This window comes from Lygodium microphyllum, chromosome 13 (genome assembly GCF_053477565.2).
Source record: "Lygodium microphyllum isolate KBCC chromosome 13, Lygodium_microphyllum_v1.1.10, whole genome shotgun sequence".
NCBI classification, from domain to species: Eukaryota; Viridiplantae; Streptophyta; class Polypodiopsida; order Schizaeales; family Lygodiaceae; genus Lygodium; species Lygodium microphyllum.
Window position 1 is genome coordinate 41420652 of NC_141147.1, and position 13543 is coordinate 41434194.

Genomic DNA, 13543 nt, shown 5'->3' on the forward strand with positions numbered 1-13543 from the left:
CAAAGAGATGAGATATCTTCTTTGAAGATCCAGTTTTACTAGAGGCTCAATCAGAGGTTACTAGCCTTTCAGAGGAGAAGGAGAGGATGTCCCGAGAAGCGCAGGAGTTCCAAACTCTTTTAGATGACAAACTTTCAGCCTTACAGACTGCTAATGACACAGTGGCATCCCAAGCTTCCCAAATCAAGCAGTTGCAAGATCAACTGGCAAAGTCAAGGTCTGTTCCTCCAAGCCCTAATGTTCCCTTGATCCCTTCTCTCTCACAGTAGGACTTGGCTGCTCTTCAGAGACAGGCTACCTTGTGTCCTCTATTCCAAGATAAAGTGGAAAGATTGCAATCCAGAATGGATTTGTTATGGTCTACATTTGAGCAGTTTCAGGAATATGTTCCTCCCGACCATTCTTTCTTTGTCCACTACCACTTACAGAAGTTGGCCTTCTACATGAAGCTTTCCACGATGGATTTACCTTTTCCAGAGGATGGCTGGACTGGGGCTTGGTCTACTGAGTTGCTGATAGAGGTGGTGAGGATGGTGTTTAAAGATTCTGTCACGACAGATACCATGTTGATGTCATACATGTATCTATGAGGGGACTTGTTGATTCCAGATGAGGTGGATATGGCATGGTATGTGGGGAACGTGGTTCTACAATCTGTTTTGTATGTCAACCATTTGGAGTTGCGCATAGCTGATATGTTCCAGAGTTACTCCTCCACAGTGGTTAATTGTACTAATAATTCCTGGCATACCATGATTGATTCTGTGGTCCTGAATCAAAGACAGAACACAGCCCCTACCTATGCCCAGAGTACTAATCAACTGAGGGTGGATCTCTTAGCTTATCTTTCAAAACATAATCCGTTTGATTCTACCTTCTTTGATGCCTATCATAGAAGATCTCTCTTAGGACCTTCTGTTCCTTCCCTCCTGTATTACCAACAAATGGCTCACCGATATGATATATATCTTTCCCTTTGTCAATCCAATTCCACAACCATTTTACCCCTTCTTTTCCAACCTTCATATTTTCCTCAAATTCCCATTTTTACATACTGTTCCTTTATTAAGGATCGAGTATTTTCCCCTTCTCCACCATGTCCTTCTCCATCCATTCATGTACCTTCTACATTTCCTATTTATCAGTTAACACCCTTCCTTAGTGATTCCATACAAATTTCTGCCACTCCTTCTTTAAATCATTCTTCCTTTTATGATTTTGCCTACCCATCTCTTCATCCACTTTTCCTTATTCCACTTTCCTCTCCTAACACTTCTATATCTCAACCCCCTCAGTTGGTTAGTGACTATAACGGGTTTGATAATCAGATTTCCAGAAGAAGGGGATGGAGCTCGAATGATTCCCTTATAGGACCTCAGATAAATTGGCCAGTAATTCCAGGAGAATGGACAGCTGCCAGTCAAGCATATCAGAACTATATTCATTTTGCTCAGCAGTATTCATAGTCTGCAGATCCTTCAGTGAGATTAACTGCTCACTTTGTTTGGTACTTGGCGTATATGATAGGCACTCTCATAATGATTCCAAGCCTATTCCAAAGTTGTGCATGAATGTCAATGTGAGCATTGATTCCCAGCAGCTGGATATATTGTATTTTCATGCCCTTTGTTTGCCTAGCAGATACCTTGTCCTCTTGGAAAGGATGTGTTGTCTTTAGTTTTTTCAGAATCCTCCCAAAATATTTGTAGATGAATCCTTGTCTATGGATCGTTTTCGAAATCATCAATCTTTTAAGAGGGATCATCTTCATTGATACCCTTTCCAATGTATGGTGGATGCTTTTTAATGAAAATCTCTCTTTTTGGAGAAGTCATTCAGATGGTTGTGTTATGTGTAGTGTTTGTGTTGTGAGTTCATTTATGTAATACGAACGTGGTGGTTTCCTATTGGATTGGATTTCGTGCAAGCTACATTTAGAATTGTGGTGATGGGGTCGTGGTTGGAGAGTTGAAGATGCAGATGAAGAAGAAGAAACCTCTTATATCCTTTACAAGTTTGTTGTGATTTCTAGTTTGATAAGAAGTGTTAATGTATAAAGGGTTTTCCTTTCATTGTATTTTTATATCAGATACAGGTTATAAGTTGGGGTCGTGGTTGGATGGATTGTTTTTGAAGCGATATTGAAGATCAAAGTTGAGCTTTTGGGATGAACTTGTATTCCCTTTTTCCTGGGTCGCGAGGACACTTCCTTATTAAGTGTGGGGATATGTTGAGTGTTGAAATGACTTGTTTTTTGGCTGATTTTTGTTGTTTTTGAGAGCTGAATGGTTGATTTTATGAGATGATTGATTGGTTTGGAAGTCGTTTGAGAGTGTTTTGGATGATATTGATTGTGTTTTGGAAGTTCATGATGTTTATCAGTGGTTCTGTGATGTTCTGATAGGTTCTGATTGGTTCTGTATACCTTCTGTATAGCTTCTATTTTGTTCTGTTTTGTTCTGATTGTCTTCTGTAAGGAGGGATGGAGTATTGATTGATGAAGATTGAGATATTGTGAAAGCTTATTGAATGGTTTTTGAGAGTTTGGAATGGTTTGAGTATGAGTTATGAGGTTTTGATGACCTTCTGTAACCTTCTGTAGGTATTCTATAGAGCTTCTGTCTCTGTTCTGTTCTGTATTGTAGCTGTTCTGGTACTGTACTGTGACTGTTCTGTATTCTTCTGTATGTGTTTTGATGGATGAGAGTGTAGCTTGGGAAAGTTTTCTAGCCTTGGAAAGAGGTGAATACAAGTGCAAAAGATCTGAAAGAAGTGAAAGAAGTAGCTGCTGAAGACTCAAGTGAAGACTGGAGTGAAGTGACAGTAGTGAGCTATGAAAAGACACTGTAGTGGCTCTGGTGACTCTTCATATCAAACATACCTCTTGGGAGGGGTATCCACGACCTAAGAAGTATTATTGAGAGTGATTTTGAGAGATTGTAGTGAGGAGATGATGTATTATTGATAAAGAGAGAGAGAGAGAGAGAGAGAGAGAGAGAGAGAGAGAGAGAGAGAGAGAGAGAGAGAGAGAGAGAGAGAGAGAGAGAGAGAGAGAGAGAGAGAGAGAGAGAGAGAGAGAGAGAGAGAAAGAGAGAGAGTCAGAGATAGCCAATTCTACTGAACAGAGTGATTGTATGTGAGAGATTGAGAGAGAAGACTATGAAGATAATGAAGATGAATACTATGTGATGTATTTCCATTCAAAGATGGTGTATTCCTTTGCTTTCTTTGTTCTATTGATGGATTTTGTAAAGATATTGAAGAATATGGTTGATTCTATCAAATCCGTGGGAGAGATATACATGATGCTGCATGAAGATTTGTTGTGCCTGGTGTTCTTTTCTTCATTGTGATCATATGAAACATAATAAAAAATCTTGTTGGTGTTACAAGATAGATTTTCTTGCAAGAGAATTCCCTTTTCCTTGGTGTTCCTCTTGGGGCTCCAGGCTTCCTTCCATATGATCCCTCATAGAGAGTGGTTCCACTTCTATCATAGTTTGACTGGATCCATCCTTTTGGGTAATGATTTGGCACTAGAGATAGTTGGTATTGGTGATGTTAAGCTACAGTTTGGTTTCAATTGCATGTTTATGCTTCATGATGTATGTCATGTCCCCACTCTCACGAAGAGCCTTATCTCTATTGCTGGCATGTTGGATGATGCAGGTTATGTAGTTTCTTTTGGCGATTCCTCATGGAAGATTACCCGTAGGAATCTTGTCATTGCATGTGCTAAGTTCAATTCTCTCTACCCCTTGCTTGTAATTGGGACAATTGACCATGTTTTGGCAGTGGATGCAATTCCACATATATCTCTTTAGCATCATCGCCTTGGGCATGTGTCCTTGAAAGGAATGAAAATGCTTACCCATTTGTAGTATCTTCCACCCCTTGACTATAAGTACTTTGAGTCTTGTGATCATTGTTTATATGGTAGATAGACACATAATACACATAAAAAGTTTGGTATGACATGCATGGGTGAGCCATTGGCTCTCATTCAATCGGATGTATGTGGTCTCATGCCTTGTAAGTTGTTAGGTGGTAGGAAGTATTTCGCTACCTTCATTGATGACTATACACATTGGACATATCTTATTAAGCAAAAATCAAAAGTCTTGGCTACATTTCAACATTGCCTTAATTTAGTTGAGAACCAATGTGGGTATAGGCTGAAATGCCTAAGATCGGATAATGGGGGCAAGTTTGTCTCTAAAGCCTTTGAGTAGATTTGTGACGAGAGGGATATTAAGAGTTAGTTGATGATAGTATGCTTAGCCATGCATAGAGATGATAGTCACTCTTGGGAGAGGGCTATGCAATTAGAGTATGAATTATTGTAGAAAAATCTTACATGGGATTTGGTTCCTTTGCCTAGTGGAAAGCGTGCTTTGCCATGGAAATGGGTGTACAAGTTGAAAGGTATCAACTGGATGCCCCAAGTTAGCATACAAGGCCATATTGGTTGCTAAGGGTTTAAAGGAGGAGCATGGTGTGGACTTTGATGAAGTTTTTTCTCTTGTTGTGTTGAAGATGACTACCCTATGTTTGATACTGGCTTTGGTTGCTTAGCTTGAGTTGGATCTTTAACAAATGGATATCAAGACGGCTTTTCTTTGTGAAAGTACATGGATCTAGAGCATGACAGTTAGTTATGGTGGATGAAAGAAGAAGAGTAAACTCATGATGGAGGAGACAAAGACACTGTTTGTTACACAAGTGAATTAGGTTCCAAGATTGAGACTTGGACTCATAAACACAATCTTGTGTATGTGGAAAATTACATTGACACTTTACTGATAAGAAAAGAGTACTATCATTGCATTAAGAAAAGGAATCAAGTACAATGCTTTATAGGAAAGTAGGAAACTGCAGTAGGCACCACTGTGCATATGGGATAGGTAAGCCTGTATGTCCTTGGCCCTGAAGCTCCATACAAAGAGTCTGTTAGTGAGTGTGATTGCTAAATCTCAACACCCCTCCTCAATCACAACTAGAAAGGCACAAAGTATGTAGAGGCTGTAATGAGAACCACCTGCAAAGTGTGGGCACACCACAAACATGGTAGACACCAGAGGCTGTCGTAGAAAAGGCTAAGTGTGGGCACCAAAACATGATGGACATCCAGAGGTTGTAACAGGGGCCTCATAAAGTGTACAGGGACTGTAATGCCAAGTTACATGAGGAGTTTACAAAACTTATGGCAGGAAGCATTAGGGCAAGTAAATACAAGGTTTTTAAAACTGTCTATCAGAGTAATGAGAGTAGAAGGACTGATGAGGCTTGTCCTTCCAATCCTGGTGGTCTTCATCTTCATCTTTTGGTCCATGGTCTTCTTCTTCTTTCACAGCTGCAAGATAGGCCTTTTGGGACCTCTTCCTAGCATGACAGAACTTCTCAGTGTGTCCGGTCCTTTTGCAGAAGTCACAGAAGAGCAGTTCCTTTTTACCTTTGTATCTGTTGTTTACATATAACATTTGTTCATCCTTTGAAGTACTAGGCTCTTCTTTGCTTTTAAGTTTCTTTTCTTCCTCTAGCAGAGAGGCTTTAATATCAACAAGTTGAGGATCAGGCATATTGGTTAGAGTGGTTGATACATTATCATAGGCAGGAGGCAGACTTTTTAACAAGACACCAATACAAACATCTTCATCCATTTTTAGCTTTATCCCTGCAAGTTGAGTAAGCAGGCTTTCCATGTAGTTCAGATGGGATGCCAGGGATGTATGAGGCTTCATATCAAGTCGGAAAAATTCAATCAATAGACCATACTTAGACGACTTTGACTGTGCACCAAATAAGGTATCCAATTTGTCTCAAGTGTCATGGGACGTGTCACAGGCATCCACATGATGGATGTAGCTGTTATCCAATTCCAGCTTAATGATGGCTTGTGCCTTGTCATCATTCTTCTGCCAAGTAACTGCAAGGTCCGCATCCCAAGGTTTCTTCTCTTTGCCATTGGTAATGGCCCAAAGACCCTTCTTCATTAGAATGAGCTTGATGTGGGTTTGCTAGGTGTGAAACCCGACTCCCTTGAACCGAGCATTTGGAGAGTCTTTTCCCATGTTGGATGGCTGAAGTAGCAGCAAATCAGCACCAATTTCTCAGATTTCAGAAGCAGAAGAGTTGGTTGTGTCACAAGACACAAGTGTTAAGAGCACTAGATGAGTGTCAATGGACACTATGTTTGTAACTTCTTCCTTGAGTCTTCCAAATCTGCAAAATTCTTCAAGATCTTCAAAATCCAAATCTTCCCCTCCTTGATTTGATGCTGGAAACTTCAGATTTAGTAGGCTTTAGCTTGGTTTAGTGGCAGTGGGTTGCTCTAGGTGGCATGAGAGAGAAAATGATGAGATTTTTGAGCTTTGATGAGAATGGCTATGGCTGACAGTTTAGGGTTTCAGACATGTGTTTGTGGCTATACCTGTGTTTGTGGCTGCAGGACTCCTATCGATCTATATGTTTAATCTGATTACACTCCCTACATGGGCTATCAAAGCCCTATAGTACTCGTCATGATTGCGTCGCGTGCAGGGCAATCAAAGTGACGAAATCAGATCGGGCGTAGATCAGGACATGCGCAGTCGATTTCTCCAATGTCGGGGCCAGAGAGCAACAATATCATCAATTAATGTGATAGGCAGTTGTGCCTAATGTTCGGGAACATCTTCTAAGAAGAGGTCATAAGCTAATTTGACATGTAGAGGGAGATCTCAGCCCTATATCAGAGGTATGACCAGGCTGGCTATGGTGGCCATAGGACAGAAGCAAAGAAGAATGACAATGATGGAGCTATAGGAGCCCAACGTCACTGATTGAGGTGTCAAAAAGAACCTTTGGAAGTAGGGAAACACTTTTCCAGAAGGAAGCTCCAAGAGATTTGTGACCTGTGGAGTGGGATACAAGAGCTTGAAGCAGGCAGGGTGCAAGCTGGCTATGGCTGCCAAGGAAGGTCAAGTAGAGATGGAGGTGAGAAATGGAACCATGAGCTAGACTTGAGCTGACCTGAGGTTAAGATGAGCTGAGAGAGAGTAAAGGAGAGCTAAGCCATGCTCAGTTGAGCTCTGATACCATGTGAAAGTACATGGATCTAGAGCATGGCAGTTAGTTATGGTGGATAAAAGAAGAAGAGTAAACTCATGATGGAGGAGACAAAGACACTATTTGTTACACAAGTGAATTAGGTTCCAAGATTGAGACTTGGACTCATAAACACAATCTTGTGTATGTGGACAATGACACTGACACTTTACTGATAAGAAAAGAGTACTATCATTGCATTAAGAAAAGGAAGCAAGTACAATGCTTTATAGGAAAGTAGGAAACTGCAGTAGGCACCACTGTGCACATGGGATAGGTAAGCTTGCATGTCCTTGGCCCTGAAGCTCCATACAAAGAGGCTGTCAGTGAGTGTGATTGTTGCTGAATCTCAACGTTCTTCATGGGGACTTGCATGATGAGATTTACATGGAGAAACCTAAGGGCTTTGTAGAACATGGCAAGGATCACCTAATGTGCAGATTGAGAAAGAGTCTTTATGGCCTTAAGCAGGCACCTAGGGAATGGTACCACAAGTTTGATGCTTTTATGCATTCACAGGGATATTCCCATAGTGATAAGGATTTGTGTTTATATACAAAGAAGGCTTGTATGGAAGCCTACTGATTTTGATCCTCTATGTGGATGATATGTTGATTGCTGGAAGTGCTCATGTTGAGCTGGATGCCTTAAAAGGTCAGCTCAAGAAGAGCTTTGAGATAAAGGACATGGGAATTGCTCTAAGGGGCTCCTTTGCTTGTCATAGAAGGAGTACATCTAGAAGGTCCTTGAGTAGTTTCATCTGCAAGATGTTAAGCCTATTGGCTATCCTTTACCTTCTCATGTGAAGGTTGGTCAGGCCGATTGTCTATATTCTTTGATGAGTAGAAGGCCAAGATGGCCAAGATCCCTTATGCATCTGCAGTGGACAATTTGATGTATGCCATAATAGCTACTCACCCTGACACGCTATATGGCTACACCTAGCCAATGGCATTAGGATGCCGTCAAAGATATCATGAGGTATTTGAAGGGCACAACAGTTATGTGCATTTGTTATGGTGGCTAGGATATAAGAGTCATGGGATACACTGACTCTGATTATGCGTGACATGCAAACAGTAGGAAGTCCACCTCTAGATGCATGTGTCTAGTCGCCTGTGCATTAGTTACATTGACAGTACCCACACCATGTGTTAGGTATCTGCATATATGTACACTATAGGTAGTAGGCGGTCATCATTGCCACTTTTTTCTTTATTCTTTCAGTGACATTTGAATAAAGGGAAGGCCCGTCACACATTGTGACTATTGGAGTTCCCACATCTTGTCTCTCTCTCACTCTCTTGCTCTTGCTCCTTCCACCATGGCTCTTGCTTTCACTTTGTGCTTCCACTTTAGGGCTCATACCCTTCACTTTTAGCAATCAAAACTTTTTCTATATTGGACCAAGTTGCAAGCATATGTGCTCTAGTTGAAGAGGGAAAAGTAAGAACTTTGGTGAAAGAACCTTACCTATCTAGCAAAAGGGGAATAGTCCCAACTTCACAAATGGGTATGGAAGAGTTGTCACAAGTGACTGAACCCCCTTTGGAATGAAGATCTTAAAGCCAATCCTATTAGTAGGTCATATGTGAAGAGGCTCCACTATCCATGAGCCCGCTCCTATCCCTTTGAGTCTCTCGTCATACTCCATGACAAGTGGAGCTAGCTCTTCCTAAAGAAGAGTCTTACGTACCCCACAGGTAAGCGAACTGGTGTAGAAAACATCAATGTTTGGAGATGGCAACTGGAAGATATTTCCCAACTAGGGATACAAGCTCATCTCGCATGTTCTCTATCTTATTGATGTGATCCTTCGTAGAAGGAGAGTCATCAAGTGAGAGCACCCTGAGTTTCTATTAGAAGTTGTCATATTATAGGTTTATAAGCACCCATGGCCTAATTTCTACATACTCTCTTTATTCTTTATTTTTGGTAATAGAGAAACCTATTTTGTGGTAGGATAACTCCTTTATTTTTGTGTATAAAAGGAGTAAGTGTAGCCACGATCCATTATCATGCTTGTACTTGCAGATTCTTTGTGTGGAGAGAGGGAGCTTATGGAGTGTGTGAGTTGGCACTCAACCATTGTACTCTTGTCATAGTGGATTCCTTTTCCTGGTTACATCTTGTGCATTGTCCCTTTCATCAATCTTGTGTCTTTTATTATTTTGTTGTGTGTTTCGCTCTTCTGACACAGTATCAGATGTTAAGGTTTGTTAATTGAGATATGCTCATATTGTTTTGTTTAATAGTGATTGGCTTTTGGTCCATTGCATTTGTTGCAGAGCTAGTAGGGACTTGTTTTAATGGGTAGGTGACATAGTCAAGAAAATGTTGGTGCATTCATGGTTAGAATGGTGGCCTTCCTACTAGCTTGACTATTGTGTTTGTAAGCCTTCTAGTCTTATCGTGTTGCTACATTTTCTTCGACTGTTACTTGGTCAATCCACATTGCTCATCATCATGCTCAGGTTTCATTTGTTATTGCATTTCATTGTTGTTTGATGGATACTCATTGCTGTAATTGGTGTCCAAGCACAACCGCCACTGAAATGACAATGGGCGTACTCAAAGCTAACATAGATAGACATTGACATCACTTTTGACATACATTGCCCAAGTTGTAGAGTGATACATGTTCATAGCACAAAGATCAAGCAACAGATGCACTCAAAAGTCAACCCAATATGTATATTGCTAAAGTCAAAATCAATACATTAATCACGGACCAAATGGTCTCGACATAGTTTCTCTGGAAACAAAAGATGATTGTAAGATACAATGACCAAGGCAGTACTACTACTGAACACAAGGACTAGAGAATAATACAAGATAAGCTCAGTTGTGAGAGCACCGAAGATGCCAGTCAAAGAAGACTTAGCATAAAGAGGACCAAATGGCATCGAGCAAGAGGACCCTTCATTACTTAACCTCTATGGCTATGTGTAGGCTCAGAATGACAAAAAAATGATTCACTTCCCACCTTTATATAGGCCACTGCCTACAATGAGACATTCTCTCTGCCCATGTGCCATGATAGGTCACCTTTACTGCTTCTGCACTCGTCGACTCCTTAATGTGCCACTGGTGGCTCGCGTGTTTAATACTGCCATTGCCTTTAACATTGGCATGCATGATGGACTTGGAGCCATGAAGTTACTTTGTTGATGTCACTATCATCCTCTATGTCACAGCTTGGAACTAGTTTGGTGGCAGAGGTGGGGCTAGAATGGCTAGTGGTGGAAGGGGAGGTAATAGAGGGTAAGGTGGGTTGGGATTGGGTGGGGACCAAAGTTGAGGTGGTCATGGGCCTCTTGGTGGGTGGCAGAGTGGTGGGAGGGGATTGTACTAGAGGTGGTATTGTTGTAGCCATAGGTCAATGTGAGTCCAGAGGAGTGACTATGGAAAATTGTGGTAGATGAGCTCGGCTGCTGCAAGCTTTTCCAAGTAAATGGCACATTTTCGACTTTGTTGCTACAGCTGGTCCCATATAAAAGTGATTCATACAAGGCAAGCTTAGACTCCTTCTAGTTTGAGTTTGTGTCGGGACTCAACATTAAGGGCATGCATTTGGTGCCAATGTTTGAGGGAGAGGGCCTTGGATTGAGTTAGATGGGCCTAGAGTTGGGCAATGATAGCCAACTTCATGATGGCGGAGGTGCAGGTGGAGATGTTTTCAAAGAATGGATTGTTTGGATGAGGATTGCTATCTCGCTGATCTTGGCCTGGGTTATCGGGGTTGGGGGTTTCGGGTGCCAGGCTCTAGTGCACTTCTTATCCCTGGCTTTGACCATGGGATGGAGGCGAGCACTTTGTTGGTGCTTTGAGGTAGGGTGGTTTGTGGAAACCTAGTCTGGGCAAGGGATACCAGTCCTCTTCATCTCTCAGGCCACTCGATCCTGCACTTCTTTGGGGATTTGCCACTAGGGGAGGCTAGATTTTGTCTTCTAGTCCCAATTCAAGTCCAACACTGCCTATTGAAAAGCACTGTTCCACTGGAATTTGAGTTTGCCAAGAAATTTCCCCATATTTATGTTTAAAAGATCAGGATGAGTTGGCCCTTATGGAACAATGGTTTCTTGGACAGTCAATTAACTTGGTGTTTCTGTTAGGCTTGGACCTTGGACATAATATACATATTGTAGATCTGGTCTCCTTCTAAGTGGGCTATGGCTTTCATCCGAAATGGATGTGATTCTTCGAGAATGAATTGATCTTTCACCGTGAGTTAGAAACTCAAGACTACAAATTCTAGGGGGGTAATGGCTTCTAGCTTGTAGGAAGTCATGCCAGTGGCAACTTTGAAGGATGTCTTGAAAGCCCATAGTGTTGTGGGAAGCCTAGTTTCCAATATTTTCTATTCTAATCTACCGACTTGGTTAAGATTTTACATAAAACTTTGTTAGTGGACTTAGGTAAGCCATTAGCTTATGGGTAGTAAGGACACGATTTCTTATGTACAATAAGAAAGAATGACGTGAGCTCCTTGATTACCTTATTTATGAAATGTGTACCTCTATCTTGCTAATAAGTTCAATTGGAGTGCCATATCTTATGAAGATATCCTTAAAGAGGCATTTGGTGACTAACTTCGTCATATTGTCCAGTAGGGCCCATGCTTCAACCCATTTGATGCAATAAACCATTGGCGTTAGAATGTACTTGTTTCTTATGTATGCCACAGCTAAACAAATGGGGCCGATGAAGTCTAGCCCCCACCTCTAGATGGGTTCCAAAGGTAGGATGGACCAGAGTGGCAATCATTCTTTGGCTCCAAGTTGGCCCATGACAGGAATCATAATGCTAGACCCACTTACGAACATCACCATGCATAGTTAGCCACCATAATCCAGCTAACAATTTCTTGATAGGCTTCCTCTAGGACAACAAGTTGCTCCATAGGGAGAACTACTCTTTGTAGCACTCTAGATAGCATACGATAGTACATTGTCCCATGGTAATTTCAAATTGCTAGCTCCAAAGGGCTAGTCATTTCAGTTGGTCCTTCTAGAGATGAGAGAGGGGTACTCCTGTTTCCAAGAAATTCATATTTTCTTCATACCATGACCAAGGAGGATTTAGCGGTGGGCACATTCACTTTTGTGGAAAATAACTCGGCATCTAGGAAGTTATCTTCTATACCAATAGCTCAGCAGAATTGAGACGGGAAAGGAAATCTACAATGATGTGTTGGGTTCTAGGAAGATGTACAACTATGTATTCAAACTCCTACACCATGAGAATCCATTGGGCAAGTCGCCTAGTGACATTTTGTTGCTTGACTAGATAGACTAGTGCTAAATGATACACATGAAAGACAAAAGACACGTCTTATTTTAGCAGATAATGCTAGAATTTCTTGATGGAGTAGATCATGCCACACAGTCTCTTTCGGTTATAATGAATAATTTTTCTCAACATTAGATAATCTTTTGCTAGCATAGAGCATAGGTCAAAATAAACCATTAGTATCCTATTGCATAAGAATGCTACCTATAGCAATGTTAGATGCATCAACAAATACATGGAAGGTCTTCATCCAATCTGGGGAAATCACAAATAGGAGCTTTTGAGAATAAGAGCTAGAGGCGTCAGAATGCCAAGTCAGCTTCTTCATTCCATTAATATGTTGATTTGGCCACATGCGCCAATTTGTTGAGTGGAACAACCAAATGTGGCAAAAGACATAGGTGGTAGCCATGCCACTGAAATTTGCCTAAGAAACAAAGTAACACGGATGGTGAATCTGGTATTGAAGCTTGCATAATTGCTGCCACCCTGGTGGAGTCGACAACGATGCCATTTTGTGACATGATGTGGCCTAGCAAAATACCACCTTGAATATCAAATACACATTTGAGTGGATTTAAACTTAAAATTACCTCTCATCATTTGGTGAGACAAAGCCAAATGTGTGTCAGGTGAAGAGTAGCCTTTCCAAACACACTAAAATCATCCAAGAAGACCCTCATGAAATTGGTGAGGTAGGGCCCAAAGATCTCCTACATGTCTCTTTGAAAGGAGGCCGGTCTGAGCCACATCACTGTGCATACATATACTCCCCATGCAGTGATGAAAGTGGTTTTAGCTTGGTCTTCTAGTGCAAGCTGCACTTGATTATATATTGTGGTCAGTTACTTCATCTAGTATGGCATCCAGGTAAGGGATAGGGAAAGGATTTGGGATTATGGCTGTATTAATCTTTCAATAATCCACACATATCCGAAACTTCTTATTTTTCTTTGAAACAATGACTGTTACTAAATGGATTGCTTATTACACATTCTCTATTTAGTAAATTTATGTCAATAAATTAATGACTCGCTTTTCTTTAAGTGTTGATGATGATCTAGCATGGCCATGAGACCATTTAGAGACCAATATTCCTAAGAATGGATCCTAAGAAGATTCAAGCCATTGTTGAATGGCCTACACCTACTTCTATACATGAAGT